The following is a 13,638-nucleotide window of genomic DNA, read 5'->3' as shown; positions in this document are numbered from 1 at the left end:
AATGTATGATCCAGGCAGGCTCCATAAAACACTTTGGAATGTCTGAAAAAAGTGTGTAAAGATTGCCTCCAGTTCTATCCTTCACCAACTGGTCATTTGGAATATAACAACACAATTATAGTCAAAAATTTTCATCTTTCCTCCCAAGTTAGATCTGCATTTACACTTGCACTTCCTCACACCTCTTGGAAACAGAATTACTTTGAAATGCGACTAGTTATATCAGCTGGTGCAATCCCAACAGAGCTTAAGGAGGGAAAAGAGGGCAAGGGTTCACTGATACACAAAAAAGATGGCGCCGGAGCGAAGCAACTTCTTGTGAGCTGTCCCCAGCATACCATCTTTTACTCTCATTCTATGCTCTTAATCGTTCTCTTCACCTTATCTGTAACTGCAACACTATATTCTGCACCCTCTCCTTTCCTTCTCCCCTATGTACTCTATGAATGGTATGCTTTGTCTGTATAGCGCGCAGGAAACAATACTTTTCACTGTATCCCAATACATGGGGGGAGGCCTCATTGTATTATCGCTAGACTACTAATCCAGAAACTCAGCTAATGTTCTGGGGACCCGGGCTCGAATCCCACCACGGCAGATGGTGGAATTTAAATTCAATAAAAACTACCTGGAATTAAGAATTTACTGATGACCATGAAACCATTGTTGATTGTCAAAAAAAAAACATCTGGTTGCTTTAGGGAAGGAAATCTGCCATCCTTACTGGTCTGGTCTACATGTGACTCCAGAATCACAGCAATGTAGTTGACTCTCAACTGCCCTCCAAAGGCAACTAGGGATGGGCAATAAATGCTAGCCAGCCAGCGACACCCATGTCCCATGAATGAATTAAAAATAAAATGTGATCACAATAAATCAAATCAAAGAATTGGAGGCACTCTTTAAATACGTTTTTTTTTAACAAAAGCAATAACAATTTTAAGGCCATCCACTTATTCCAACTGAATTTCAGAGTTTATCACCAACATTTAGCCAATCCTTCCAGTGAAATGTCAGGGTCGATAATCATTCACTATAAAAACCTCCTGCCGCATTTACAAACACACTAGTGACATTTAGCGGTGGGAAGAGGACACTGCACTAACCAAACATTGAAAAGAGTTTACCTGCAAAATTGGCTGAAAGACAAGTCAGCAAAATTCTCCCCAACATCTCCAGTCACATAAACACTTCTAAAAATCCAGTTGATGTTTTCAGTTCTGCTAATGCATGGGTAAGCAGAGAGGTTGAGGACTTCAGATGGCATAATGCAGCCCACAGCTTCAATGTGGCTCCATTCCAGTGTGGCCGCAGAGAACCATGCCAAACCTTAGCTTGGTTCGGGCTCGAGTCAGACTGTGCAAACGTCTGCCCTGCCCTACTTAGTGACATATCTGTATCTTTTTCAAATATTTGCCAGGGAGGATTTATTTTTAAAAAATGCATTCCAACCATTTGCAAAGGAACATTCTTTACATTTTGGTCTGGTACGAGTGATGGATGTCTAGGACTTAGCTTACCAGCAATGCGCACACACACACACACGACTAAAATGATTGAATTGTCATTCTTCTAACCACATCGGAATGAAATAAATTCATGTCGCACAAATTGCCAGGAAAAGTCAGGACTGAAAATATTAATTACATGAAAGAATTCTACAACATGTAGCACAGCAACATGCCAATGCTTCTTTGATAGCTCCTCCTAAACCCATGATCTTTAGCACCTAGATAGACAAGGTACAATGGGAACACCACCAACTCCATGCAGGTCCGCCACCCCTCCATCTCCAAGTTACACATCATCCTGACCCCGAACTACCTTGCCATTCCTTCATTGCTGTTGGGTCAACGTCCTAGAACTCTGCCCCTCTCAGCACTGTGCCTACAGCCTGAAGCACATAGCTGTTCAAGAAGGCAGCTCACCACCACCTTCCTGAGGGCAATTGGAGAGGGACAATATATGCAGGCTTGGCCAGCAATGCCCACATCCTGCAAATGAAAAGAAAAATACACATTTGTCAAAAGATCTTTTAGGCATGTTTGGAATTTCTTGTTTGAGAGTAGACACTTTCATCATAATAATCATCCATTTAACCAGTATGATGAGTGTTTTGTAACATTGTTGGAAAAGTGTCAACATGGAGGATCAGAAGGACCTTGGGGTCCGGGTCCATAGGACTCTAAAATCGGCCCCGCAGGTGGAGGAGGTGGTTAAAAAGGCGTATGGTGTGCTGGCCTTTATCAATCGAGGGATTGAGTTTCGGAGTCCGGGGATAATGATGCAGCTATATAAGACCCTTGTCAGACTCCACTTGGAGTACTGTGCTCAGTTCTGGTCGCCTCATTACAGGAAGGATGTGGAAAAGATTGAAAGGGTGCAGAGGCGATTTACAAGGATGTTGCCTGGATTGAGTGGCATGCCTTATGAGGATAGGCTGAGGGAGCTCGGTCTTTTCTCCTTGGAGAGACGTAGGATGAGAGGAGACCTAATAGAGGTATATAAGATGTTGAGAGGCATAGATCGGGTGGACTCAGACTTTTTCCCAGGGTGGAAATAGCTGCTACGAGAGGACACAGGTTTAAGGTGCTGGGGGGTAGGTACAGGGGAAATGTTAGGGGGAAGTTTTTCACACAGAGGGTGGTGGGCGAGTGGAATTGGCTGCCGTCAGTGGTGGTGGAGGCAAACTCAATAGGGTCTTTTAAGAGACTCCTGGATGAGTACATGGGACTTAATAGGATGGAGGGTTACAGGTAGGCCTAAAAGGTAGGGATATGTTCGGCACAACTTGTGGGGCCGAAGGGCCTGTTTTGTGCCGTAGTTTTTCTATGTTTCTATGTACAGGGTGTTGGTGAGGCCTCACTTGGAAGTACAGCTTTGGGTCCCCTTATCTAAAAATAAAAGGATATAGTAACACTAGGGGAAGTCCAAAGGAGATTCACTGGGTTAATTCCTGAGATGAGAGGGTTGGCCTATCAAGAAGAGACTAAATATTCTGGGCCTGGAGTTGAGAAGAGAGGGGCGACCTTATTCAAATATATAAGATCCTGGGGGCTTGACAGGGTAGATGGGGAGATGTTTTCACTGTTGGGAAAGTCTTGAACAAGGGGACATAGCTGCAAAATAAATGGCCGATCTGTTAAATCTGAAGTATGGAGACATTTCTTCTCGCACAAGGTGGTGAATCCCTGGAATTCTCTGCCTCAAAAGGGTAGTGGAGGACGGATCATTAGAAGTACTTAAGAGTGGATAAATATTTGATAGATCGGGGAATAAAGGGCTATGGGGAAATGGCACAGAAAAAAAAAGAGTTGAGGCCGGCATAAATTAGACATGATCTATTTGAATGGCAGGGAAGGCTCGAAGGGCCTAGTGGCCTGGCCCTGCTTCTATTTCTTGTGCCCTGATGCTGTCTGCCATCATATTCAATACTGCAAACAAAGACTATTTGGAAGTCACTACTGACATGACACTAGTGACTTCTTTCCTACCCTAGTCACCGATCATTAGAAGTCACCATTGAGTTTTAGTGAACCTCACTCAAATTTTATAGAAAGGAGAATCAAGGAATGGAATTTTAAAATGCTTTCATGTCCTTGTCCATTCTTAAAGGAGGCCATCTGTAATTTCTTATCTTTGTTTGGGCAGGGATCTTCAGAATCTGGCCTCAACATTAATATCACAGCGAAGTAGGCAACAATATCTGTTTAAAGGCTTGTCAACACAACTGTCTTATTCAACCTGTAACTAGTCAATATTAGAGCTTAAGCGACGATCAGTGTTGCATAGTTCTGCAATGGACGACAGCCATGCTGGAATTTTAACGTCCCGCCCACCACGGGAATCGGAGCGGGCGAGAGGCAGACAACGGGAAGGTCCGTTGGCCTTGGGTGGGATTTTATGGTTTCAGGACGAACGAGGCCATAAAATCTCACCCCACATCTTGAAAGCTGTAGGAAAAGGAACGTCATCCTTCAAATACATAATAGATAGCACACCCAGACTCAGACACAGAGCTGAACCCAAACACAAGAGCTCCAATGTTTCAAACCGTGCATTTTTATTTTATTGAATTCATGATCTGAGCACATTTGCAGCATATCCAATCCTTCACTCTTACTGGCGGGAAACATTTTATTGCAATGCAACTGCCATCAGTCTGTCAACTAATCAGAAATTCTTTTTAGTCAAGCTTCATTTCAAGAATATGCACGAGACAACTTGAGAGTGAAAGGGTTACTGGCCTCTCATCTGGGGAAAACACTGAGTGGGAGTGGGTGATGGATTACAGTGAGGCAAGTCAGAGCAGAGCAATGCAAGGGGATGGGTGTTTTTTTATTCATCAGTGGGATGTGGGCGTCATTGGCTGGGCCAGCATTTATTACTCATCCTTAATTGCCCTTAAACTGAGTGGCTTGCTAGACTATTTCACAGGACATTAAAGAGTCAACTATGTCACTGTGGGTCTGGAGTCACATGTAGGCCAGACCAAGTAAGGACGGCAGATTTCCTTCACTAAAAGCTTTTTCACAACAAGCAACAATGGTCTCAAGAGGGAGCGCGCGCGTGGTCTGCGCCGCGCGGGAGGGGGAGAGCGTGAGAGGGTGAAATAGAGAGGGGAGGGAGAGAATGTTAGAGAGAGATAGAGATGAAAGAGGGAGAGAATGAGCAAGAGAGAGAGGGTAGGAGTGTGCATTATTAAAGATAGTAAAGAGATCACATTTTCCAACTTGCCGTGTGGAGATTGACTATAGTCTACAAATATAAAAAGCTGCATCCTTTAACTTGGAAAAAATGACTTGGAGGATAAGCATTCAGCTTGGTTGATTCTTGCTCTGCCTCTTCACAAGGCAGTGTTTGTGGTGAGGAACGGTTCCCGAGGTGTTTGGCAGTCCTCCAATCCTTCATACAGATAACAACTCTCCACATGTGGACCTAGACAGGGTGTGCTGGGAGGCTAATCAGAGTTCAGGCGGGGGCAGAAGTGCAAATCACAACCAAAACCCTGATCCTACTGTGTAATCTGACAGATACGTGGACTTTCCTTGTGCCACAGGGGCCAACCCCCATTGGTTGCCTTGGGCAGCTACTGCAGGAACATGATTGGACCTGTATTCACCCAGATCAAAAAACCCAGCAGAAACTAGGGACCAAGTCTCAGATCGGATAGGTCCACGGCACAACATCTGTCCGCTATATTGTCTACTTCCAGACCCCAACAAATGCCTGTCACTTTATTACTCTCGAAGTGAAGATGCCGGCATTGGGCACAGTAAGAAGTCTCACAACGCCAGGTTAAAGTCCAACAGGTTTATTTGGAATCATGAGCTTTTGGAGCGCTGCTCCTGCTCCACTCTCCTGATGAAGGAGCAGTGCTCCAAAAGTTTATTACCCTCGAAAGAACTTTATCAGGATGCTGTCTTCTGTAGGGCTAAATCTATTTACGTGTGGCTAAAGTTCAACTAACACAGGCAACACTAACTACTCTGAGAATGCTGAACCACCAGGGTAATTTTTTTAAAATAGAATCCTACAGTGCAGAAGGAGGCCATTTGACCCATTGAGTCTGCAACGACCACAATCCCACCCAGGCCCTATCCCCATAACCCCATGCGCTTACTCTATCTAGTCCCCCTGACGCTAAGGTGCAATTTAGCATGGCCAATCCACCTAACCTGCACATCTTTGGAGTGTGGGAGGAAACCGGAGCACCCGGAGGAAACCCACGCAGACACGGGGAGAAGGTGCAATTGTCCTTTCTACACCCTGTTCAGCAGCATCAGAAGAAGCTTTCCATTTAATATACAACCTCAAAACTTTATATCGGAGGGGGGAAAATCGATACAATTCACAGGCTCTCTCAGTGAGCATTAAATCTTCTGGCAGGGTGGGGTGGGGGAGGGAGAGGGGGGGGGGGGTCACCCCACATGTTCCCCGGCCCCACACCCAGATCAAGGCTCTAATCAGCCCACGGGTGTCCTTGTTCTGGGAGAATTAATCTGCACTGCGCAAACAAAGGTGGCATTAAGCAATCAAACTTGGACAATATTTAATTTGTTTGAAAAATTTCAATTGCAGGTTGACAAAAAAAAAAACGATCAGGGTAATTCCAGAGCAGCCCAGTGAAAAGGTGAGGGATGAAAGAGATCCGACAGACAACATTTGGCTTGCCTTGCGGTCGGGCGATTTGAGACATTGTTTGCCTAAGCATGCTTCAACCACAGGACATACCAAAATATTCAGCAGTTCTCAATAAGGTGATGAGGACTCTTGAAAGACAGGCTACTGCGATGTACACATCTCCGTGGGTGCAAATTGGAATGCGGCAGGTCAAGATGACAGGTACTGACAGAGGTGAGGGGGTGGGGAGAAACTGGAGCTGTCGCCCTTACAGTATGTACGCACAGATACACACGCACACATACACACAAATACAGACATATGCACGCAGACTCACAGGGACATGCAGACACACAGGGGCAATTAATATCAGAGATGGGTGGCATGATGGCACAGTGGTTAGCACTGCTGCCTCACAGCGCCAGGGACCCAGGTTCGATTCCAGCCTTGGGTCACTGTCTGTGTGGAGTTTGCACATTCTCCCAGTGTCTGCGTGGGGTTTCTCCCTGTGCTCCGGTTTCCTCCCACAGCCTAAAAGACGTGCTGGTTAGGTGCATTGGCCATGCTAAACTTTCCCTCAGTGTACCCAAACAGGCACTGGAGTGTGGCAACTCCTGGATTTTCAGTAACTTCATTGCAGTGTTAATACATGCCTACTTGTGACGCTAATAAATAAACTTAAACTTAGATGCTGAAGAGGATTCTTGGAGGGTTATTGGGCTGAGGGGAAAGGTGATGGGGAGGTTTTAGGACAAGGATAAAACTCTTCCATGTCTTGTAGACAACATGACCCTTTGCTTATGGTTCCATTGGATTCCTTTATGGCTCGATAAGCTCTCCACGGTCTTATCCAACTGCTTATTCTTCAGGTGGGAGCCTAGACAACGAGCGTCAGCAAGCTACTCGCATCCAGGAGCCATCACAGACAAGCCAGACAGGGTCCTCATCCAACGCCATTGGGTGACAGTCTACTGCAGGAACACTAGCTGTATTTTCCCCCCTCACTAAAGCCTAGTGCGGCACGTTAGCTGTGCTCCAGCCACATGCCAGCTCGCTCGGAACCTGGAGCCATCCTGATTTGCATGGCCCGGGAGCATCACCAAGCACAGGCCCACGCGTCATCCAAGTGTGACCAACAGTCGGTGTTTCCCTTCCTGCGTGAAACCCGACCATGGAGTAAGGCCAGTTGGTCAACCATTTCCAACTGGCATTCAAAGGGTTAAAATGAGGGGAAGGGGAAGAGCTTAGTGCGACTGGGTACAATGGCCGGAAGTCTACCACCTCGCCCACCGTGGAATCGGAACAGGCGAGGGTCCGACAACAGAAACCTCCACTGATCTCGGGTGGGAATTTCCAGTCTCGCCCGAGCGAGCCCATAAAATCCCACCCGTCCTTTGCGCCGATTAAAAAAAAGAACCAGACAGTGTGTGCGCAGGCGGGCCCACCGATAAAGTTATTCAGAGTTTATTTATCAAATGCTCGTGCCGAAATAAAAACTGCAACTCAGCAGAGAAAGTATTATGAGATCTTAAGGTGTGCTTCGGAACCTTTAACCCCATATATCCCTCCAGATTTATATAAAAAGGCATCTGCCACAATAAAAGCGCATTAAGTAGACAAACAGCCTTTCCTTTCATCAAAGTAGATCAATGGGAAGATAAGTGCGGGGCGCGGTGATTGGCCGAGGGCAGCTGGTAAGGTGATGGCGAGGTCAGTTTATTCCTGCACTGCGCAGCTGTGGGAAACACAGATGGGGAGGATCTGAATTCGCCGTCTGATACCAGATTAGCAGAGCTCCCTCATCCAGCGCGGCTTTCGAGCAACAGGCCGGAACGCGAATCTCAAACCCGGGATGCGGGCCCCGCTTTGTCTGCTTGACCCCCAAGCCGCAGTTTTCAAATAAAAACCACGCGATAGGAAAGTGAATCATGTATTTTCTTTTACCAAAATGGATTAAAGCGGGGGGGGGAGAAAACAGAAAGCCTTTTTTTGGCAACAAAAAAAAATCAAGGAGGATAAGGATCAGAAAGTTAAATTGTGCAAACAACAAGATCCCAGCGACACAACTTGCTTTACAATTCGAACAAAGGCAAACTCCGTGCTTACAGGAAGAGACGGAGAGAGAGAGGGGGGGGGGGGGGGGGGGGGGAAGAGAGAGGGCAGAGAAAGGGTAAGCAGAGGTTTGGGTAAGAGAAGAAGGTAAAACGGTAATGAGAGTGAAAACTGATAGGCCGCTTCTGACTGTCGAGCAGAGATCAGAGCAGCTCCCTCTCTCTCTCTCTCCCACACAATGATCAGCTGATTGCAGGTCTGTACAAGGCAGAAAATCGTGTGAGCTCCTCAACTGGAACAACCTGGGAGCTGGAGAGACACCCCCAACACATTCCATACTTCATCTTGAGTAGTTTAGTGTCACAAGTAGGCTTACATTAACACTGCAATGAAGTTACAGTGAAAATCCCCTAGGCGCCACACTCTGGCACCTGTTCGGGTACACTGAGGGAGAATTTAGCATGGCTGATGCACCTAACCAGCGCGTCTTTCGGACTGTGGGAGGAAACCGGAGCACCCGGAGGAAACCCACACAGACACGGGGAGAACGGGCAGACTATGCACAGACAGTGACCCAAGCCGGGAATCGAACCCAGGTCCCTGGCGCGCTGTGAGGCAGCCGTACTTATCACTGTGCCACAGTAAGCACAAATCCTGTAAATCTCCCATCAACATCAGAAGCCTGGAAAACTGGACAGTGTTTGCTAAACAGCGAGCACCCTCGAAAAGGGAAAGGACAGAGCTGGGGTTCGGGAAACTGACCGCACTAAAGGGCAGATAGGGAAAGTAACATGTAGAGAGGGACATGGAAACACAAAATCCTTACAGTGCAGAAGGAGGCCATTCGGCCCATCAGCTCTGCACCCACTCTTGACAGAGCATCTTAACCAGGCCCTATTCCCATAACCCTATTTACCCTGCTAATCTCCCTGATACTAGGGTCACTTTAGCATGGCCAATCCACCTAACCCACACATCTTTGGGCTGTGGGAGGAAGCCGGAGCACCCGGAGGAAACCCACGCAGACACAGGGAGAATGTGCAAGCTCCACACAGACAGTCACCCGAGGCCAGAATCAAACCCGGGTCCCTGGCGCTGTGAGGCAGCAGTGCTAACCACAGTGCCACCGTCTCACCCTAGGAGGAGACAAGCTTCCCTGTAGTCTGCCGTGTGTCAGAGCAGCGAACCCAGGACCTGTTGTACTCAACTCTGCAAACCCAAATCTGCAAGGTGGCCAGAATAGAAAATGCAGCAGTGGTAAACCAACTAAGATGGCGCTGGAGCAAGGCAACTTCTTGAAAGCTGTGCCCAGCATACCTTCTAATTCTATCTTTTGCTCTCGTTCTAAACTTCTAAAACTTCACTCTCATTCTTTTCTACATGACATTCTGCACACTCTCATTTCCTTCTCTATGAATGGTATGCTTTGTCTGTATAGCACGCAAGAATCAATACTTTTCACTGTATACTAATACATGGGACAAGAATAAATCAAATCAAATCTTGTTGCATTAATCAAATCAAATCTTGTTGCATTTGAAGGTGGAATTTGAATTTCAATTCTGTCAGCATCAAATGTGCAAAAAAACATTTTCGTCCACCTCGATTGTTGTCTGTTAATTTTTGATTTTATGTTACTTTATTGAATACAATGGCTGGAAAAGGGGGGTGGGGGGACTTCATTCTGTTCTAATCGTCACAGAATCATTTCACGCTGTAATAAAGGACACGGAATTTTTAAGTGATTAGAATGTTGCTGCCAGTGGATCCCTCCCTTTCCTTGATCTTTAGTTACTGTCAGTGTGGCCGATTTCTCAATCCCCTCATCACGATATCCAACAAACTGATTTAGCCCTTTAGAAGGTAGCAGGGAATCTCTGTTGTTGAGAACCACAGGTAAAGAGTTCAGCCAGCAGATTACAACCTCCGCAAAAACTTGCCACAAAAAAAAACAGAGATCGTGTTTCACTGCAGAAGCGACGGAACCACTCGTCCCATCAATCCCTTGCGCTCCCTCTCTCGCCCCCGTTAGCCCAGCAAATTCAAAAGCAAAGCATAAGAGGTTCGGCTCAGAAATGCTCAGAGGTGAACTGAAGCAGATTAAAAGTGGAAGACAACTGCTATTGCAGAGGGTCAGAGGGAAGCGAGCTGGTGAAGGAATGAGGTTTCATTTTAATACTTACCTGGAATACTGCTTACAGTTTTGGGTCCCCTTACCTAAAAAGGGATATAGTGACATTGAAGGCAGTCCAAAGGAAATTCGCCAGGCTAATTCCTGGGAAGAGCGGGTTGTCCTCTCAAGAGAGACTAAATATTGTGGGCCTGTATTCCTTGGAGTTTGGAAGAGTGAGGAGTGACCTTGTTCAAACATACAAGATCCTGAGGGGGCTTGACAGGGTGAGTGATTAGATGTTTTCACGAGTGGGAGAGTCTTGAACAAGGGGGTCACAGCTACAAGGTAAAAGGGCCGGTCATTTAAAACCGAGGTGCGTAGAAATGTCTTCTCATAGCGGGTGGTGAATCTCTGGAATTCTCTGCCCCAAAGGGAGGCTGGATTATTAGAAGTATTTAAAGTGGAGGTGGATAAACATTCGATAGATTGAGGCAGAGAGGTAGGGGGAAGTGACACAGAAAAAGGGTCAAGGCCGGTACAAGTCAGCCATGATGGTATGGAATGGCGGGGCAGGCGTGGAGGGCCCAGAGGCCTCATTCCTATTTCTTGTGTTCTTGAGTTTTTTCGTGACCCTATGTTTTCCTGGTTTGAAATTCTGGCAAGAAAAGCGATATGGGTTTGGTTTTACATCAAATTTCACAGAATACTACCGTGCAGAAGAGGCCCATCGGATCTGCACCAACACATGAAAGGTTCTAACTAAATCCACTTGGCCCATAGCCTTGAATGTTATGATGTGCCAAGTACTCATCCAGGTACTTTTTAAAGGATGTGAGGCATCCCGCCTCCACCACCCTCCCAGGCAGCGCATTCCAGACCGTCACCACCCTCTGGGTAAAAAGGTTTTTCCTCAAATCTCCCACCCCTCACTTTTAACTTGTGTCCCCCCGTAACTGACCCTTCAACTAAGGGGAACAGCTGCTCCCTATCCACCCTGTCCATGCCCCTTATAATCTGGTACACCTCAATCAGGTCGGCCCCTCAGTCTTCTCTGCTCCAATTTACAGCACAAGAACAGGCCACTCAGCCAGTGTTCCTGCTATCCACCATCTCCCCTCACCATTTACTTCAGTCCATCCCGGTAACATGTCCTTCTATCCCTCTCTCCTTCACGCAGTCGTTTACTTTCCCCGTGTTCTTCATCTCAGTATCTGACTCGGCACATTCTCGCCACACTGGAGTAGTGAGGTTACCCTCCCTTATTGGATTTATCCATGAGCGTTTTACAACTATGTTCTGACGAATGATTGCCAAGCTGAAATGTTCGCTCTGTTTCGCTCCCCACATGTTCCCAGACTCGCCCATTGAATTCTCTGACAGAGTATCCTACCCAGGCCCTCTCCCCCGCCCTATCCCCGTAACCCCACACATTTCCCATGGCTAATCCATCTAACCCACACATCTTTGCAGTGTGGAAGGAAACCGGAGCCACCCGGGAGGAAACCCACGCAGACAGGGGAAGAATGCGCAAACTCCACACAGACAGTCACCCGAGGCTGGAATCGAACCCGGGTCCCTGGCGCTTTGAGGCAGCAGTGCTAACCACTGTGCCGCCCAGTAATCACGGCTGTGTATTCCCAAAGTTTTCTCTGTTTGCTTCAGATTTTCAGTGTATGGCCCCTAGTTTTGGTCACAAATGGTAAGAAGTCTCACAACACCAGGTTAAAGGGCATGCTGTTGGACTTTAACCTGGTGTTGTGAGACTTCTTACTGTGCCCACCCCAGTCCAAGGCCGGCATCTCCACATCTTGGTCACAAATAGATACCTTCTCTGTCTGATCTGTTAAACCACTTCCGAGCTTTAAAGACCTCTATCAGATCATCTCTCAGTCTTTTCCTGGTAGAGTTGAGAAGGTACAATGGTCATGCTTGCAAATCCTTTTGGTCTGTAGTTCAGTGCTTCTATGTAATATTGGTTACAGGACAAACAGAACTGTAACCGTAAGTGCGCCCTAACCCAGGATCTATTCAAGTTTAGCCTAACATCACTGCTTTTGATTTCTGCTCCTCTCGAAATGATCGCCAATGCTCCTTTTTGCACTGTGTTTTTAATTACACACTACAGCAACGAGAACTAAATTAATATTGAAATATTGCATTTCCAAACATCGGCTAGTCAAGCCAGCGTTAAATTTATTTTAAAAAGATTAAGACGGGTGCAGTGAAATGCTATGCTAAAGGTTTTTTGGACTTATTAGGCATCAGCAGGACTTAGTCCAAGTCTCCAACAAAACCCATGTGTACTGCAACAGGGAGTCTGTACGTCAGCCGGCTTAATTGAGTGCAGCAGCACGTCAGACAGTCTCAGCCTCATCTGTGGAGCTTTACTGCCATCTAGTGTGCACGATTAAAACTGGAAGCAGAACAATATAACTCCCAAAGCCAAATGCAGTCAGTAAGTAATTGTCGGCTTCGTCAAAACTGTTCACCTATCAGCAATATCAAGAAGGTGAGATATCTATAAGAATTTATCTCTTCGTCATTTCTCACCACTCTTTTTAAACAGTGACGGAGGGTTTCCTGCAAGCCAAAAGGTTCCACACAGAGCTACTTACTGCCTCACATAGTTTCCACAGAGGAGTCTGTGCATGATGTGAATTGTAAATGTGCCTCGACACAAAAACCTCCAATTAACAAAACGCTAATTCAGCCGCCTATCTCCCTTTAGCTGATGGCAGGAGGCAACAGGAAAATTAATACAATCCATTCGCTGGCCCACAATAAAGACACTGCCACATACAGCCGTTCAAAGGAAAGTTAAAGCCATTTCCTCTGACTGCTCTCCTTTTACAGAGCACAGTCTGCGGAGGGAATGGGCCAAATGGGCTTTTCTGTTCCAAACACAGACATGCCAACAACACCCCCCAAGACAATCCTCACAACTCAATGATCTGAAATAAGCAAAAGGGCGGCACGGTAGCACAGTGGTTAGCACTGCTGCGTCACAGCTCCAGGGTCCCGGGTTCGATTCCCGACTCGGGTCACTGTCTGTGTGTGGAGTTTGCACATTCTCCTCGTGTCTGCGTGGGTTTCCTCCAGGTGCTCCGGTTTCCTCCCACAGTCCAAAGATGTACGGGTTAGGTTGATTGGCCAGGTTAAAAATTGCCCCTTAGAATCCTAAAATGCGTAGGTTAGAGGGATTAGTGGGTAAATATGTGGGGGTAGGGCCTGGGTGGGATTGTGGTCGGCGCAGACTCGATGGGCCGAATGGCCTCCTTCTGCACTGTAGGGTTTCTATGATTTCCTCTCGCTTTCTCAGCTGGCCGCGGAAGTGGCTACAATTGCCCGAA

The 13,638-nt window shown here is 46.8% G+C and overlaps 1 long non-coding RNA gene across 1 annotated transcript in view; it reads right to left on the bottom strand.

The window, feature by feature from the left end:
* The window catches only part of LOC144501976 (uncharacterized), a 275,383-nt gene that overhangs the window by 192,960 nt on the left and 68,785 nt on the right, over positions 1-13,638 (bottom strand). The window lies entirely within an intron of this gene.

This window comes from Mustelus asterias, chromosome 12, assembly GCF_964213995.1.
Source record: "Mustelus asterias chromosome 12, sMusAst1.hap1.1, whole genome shotgun sequence".
NCBI classification, from domain to species: Eukaryota; Metazoa; Chordata; class Chondrichthyes; order Carcharhiniformes; family Triakidae; genus Mustelus; species Mustelus asterias.
This window is presented reverse-complemented; position numbering and strand designations above follow the sequence as displayed.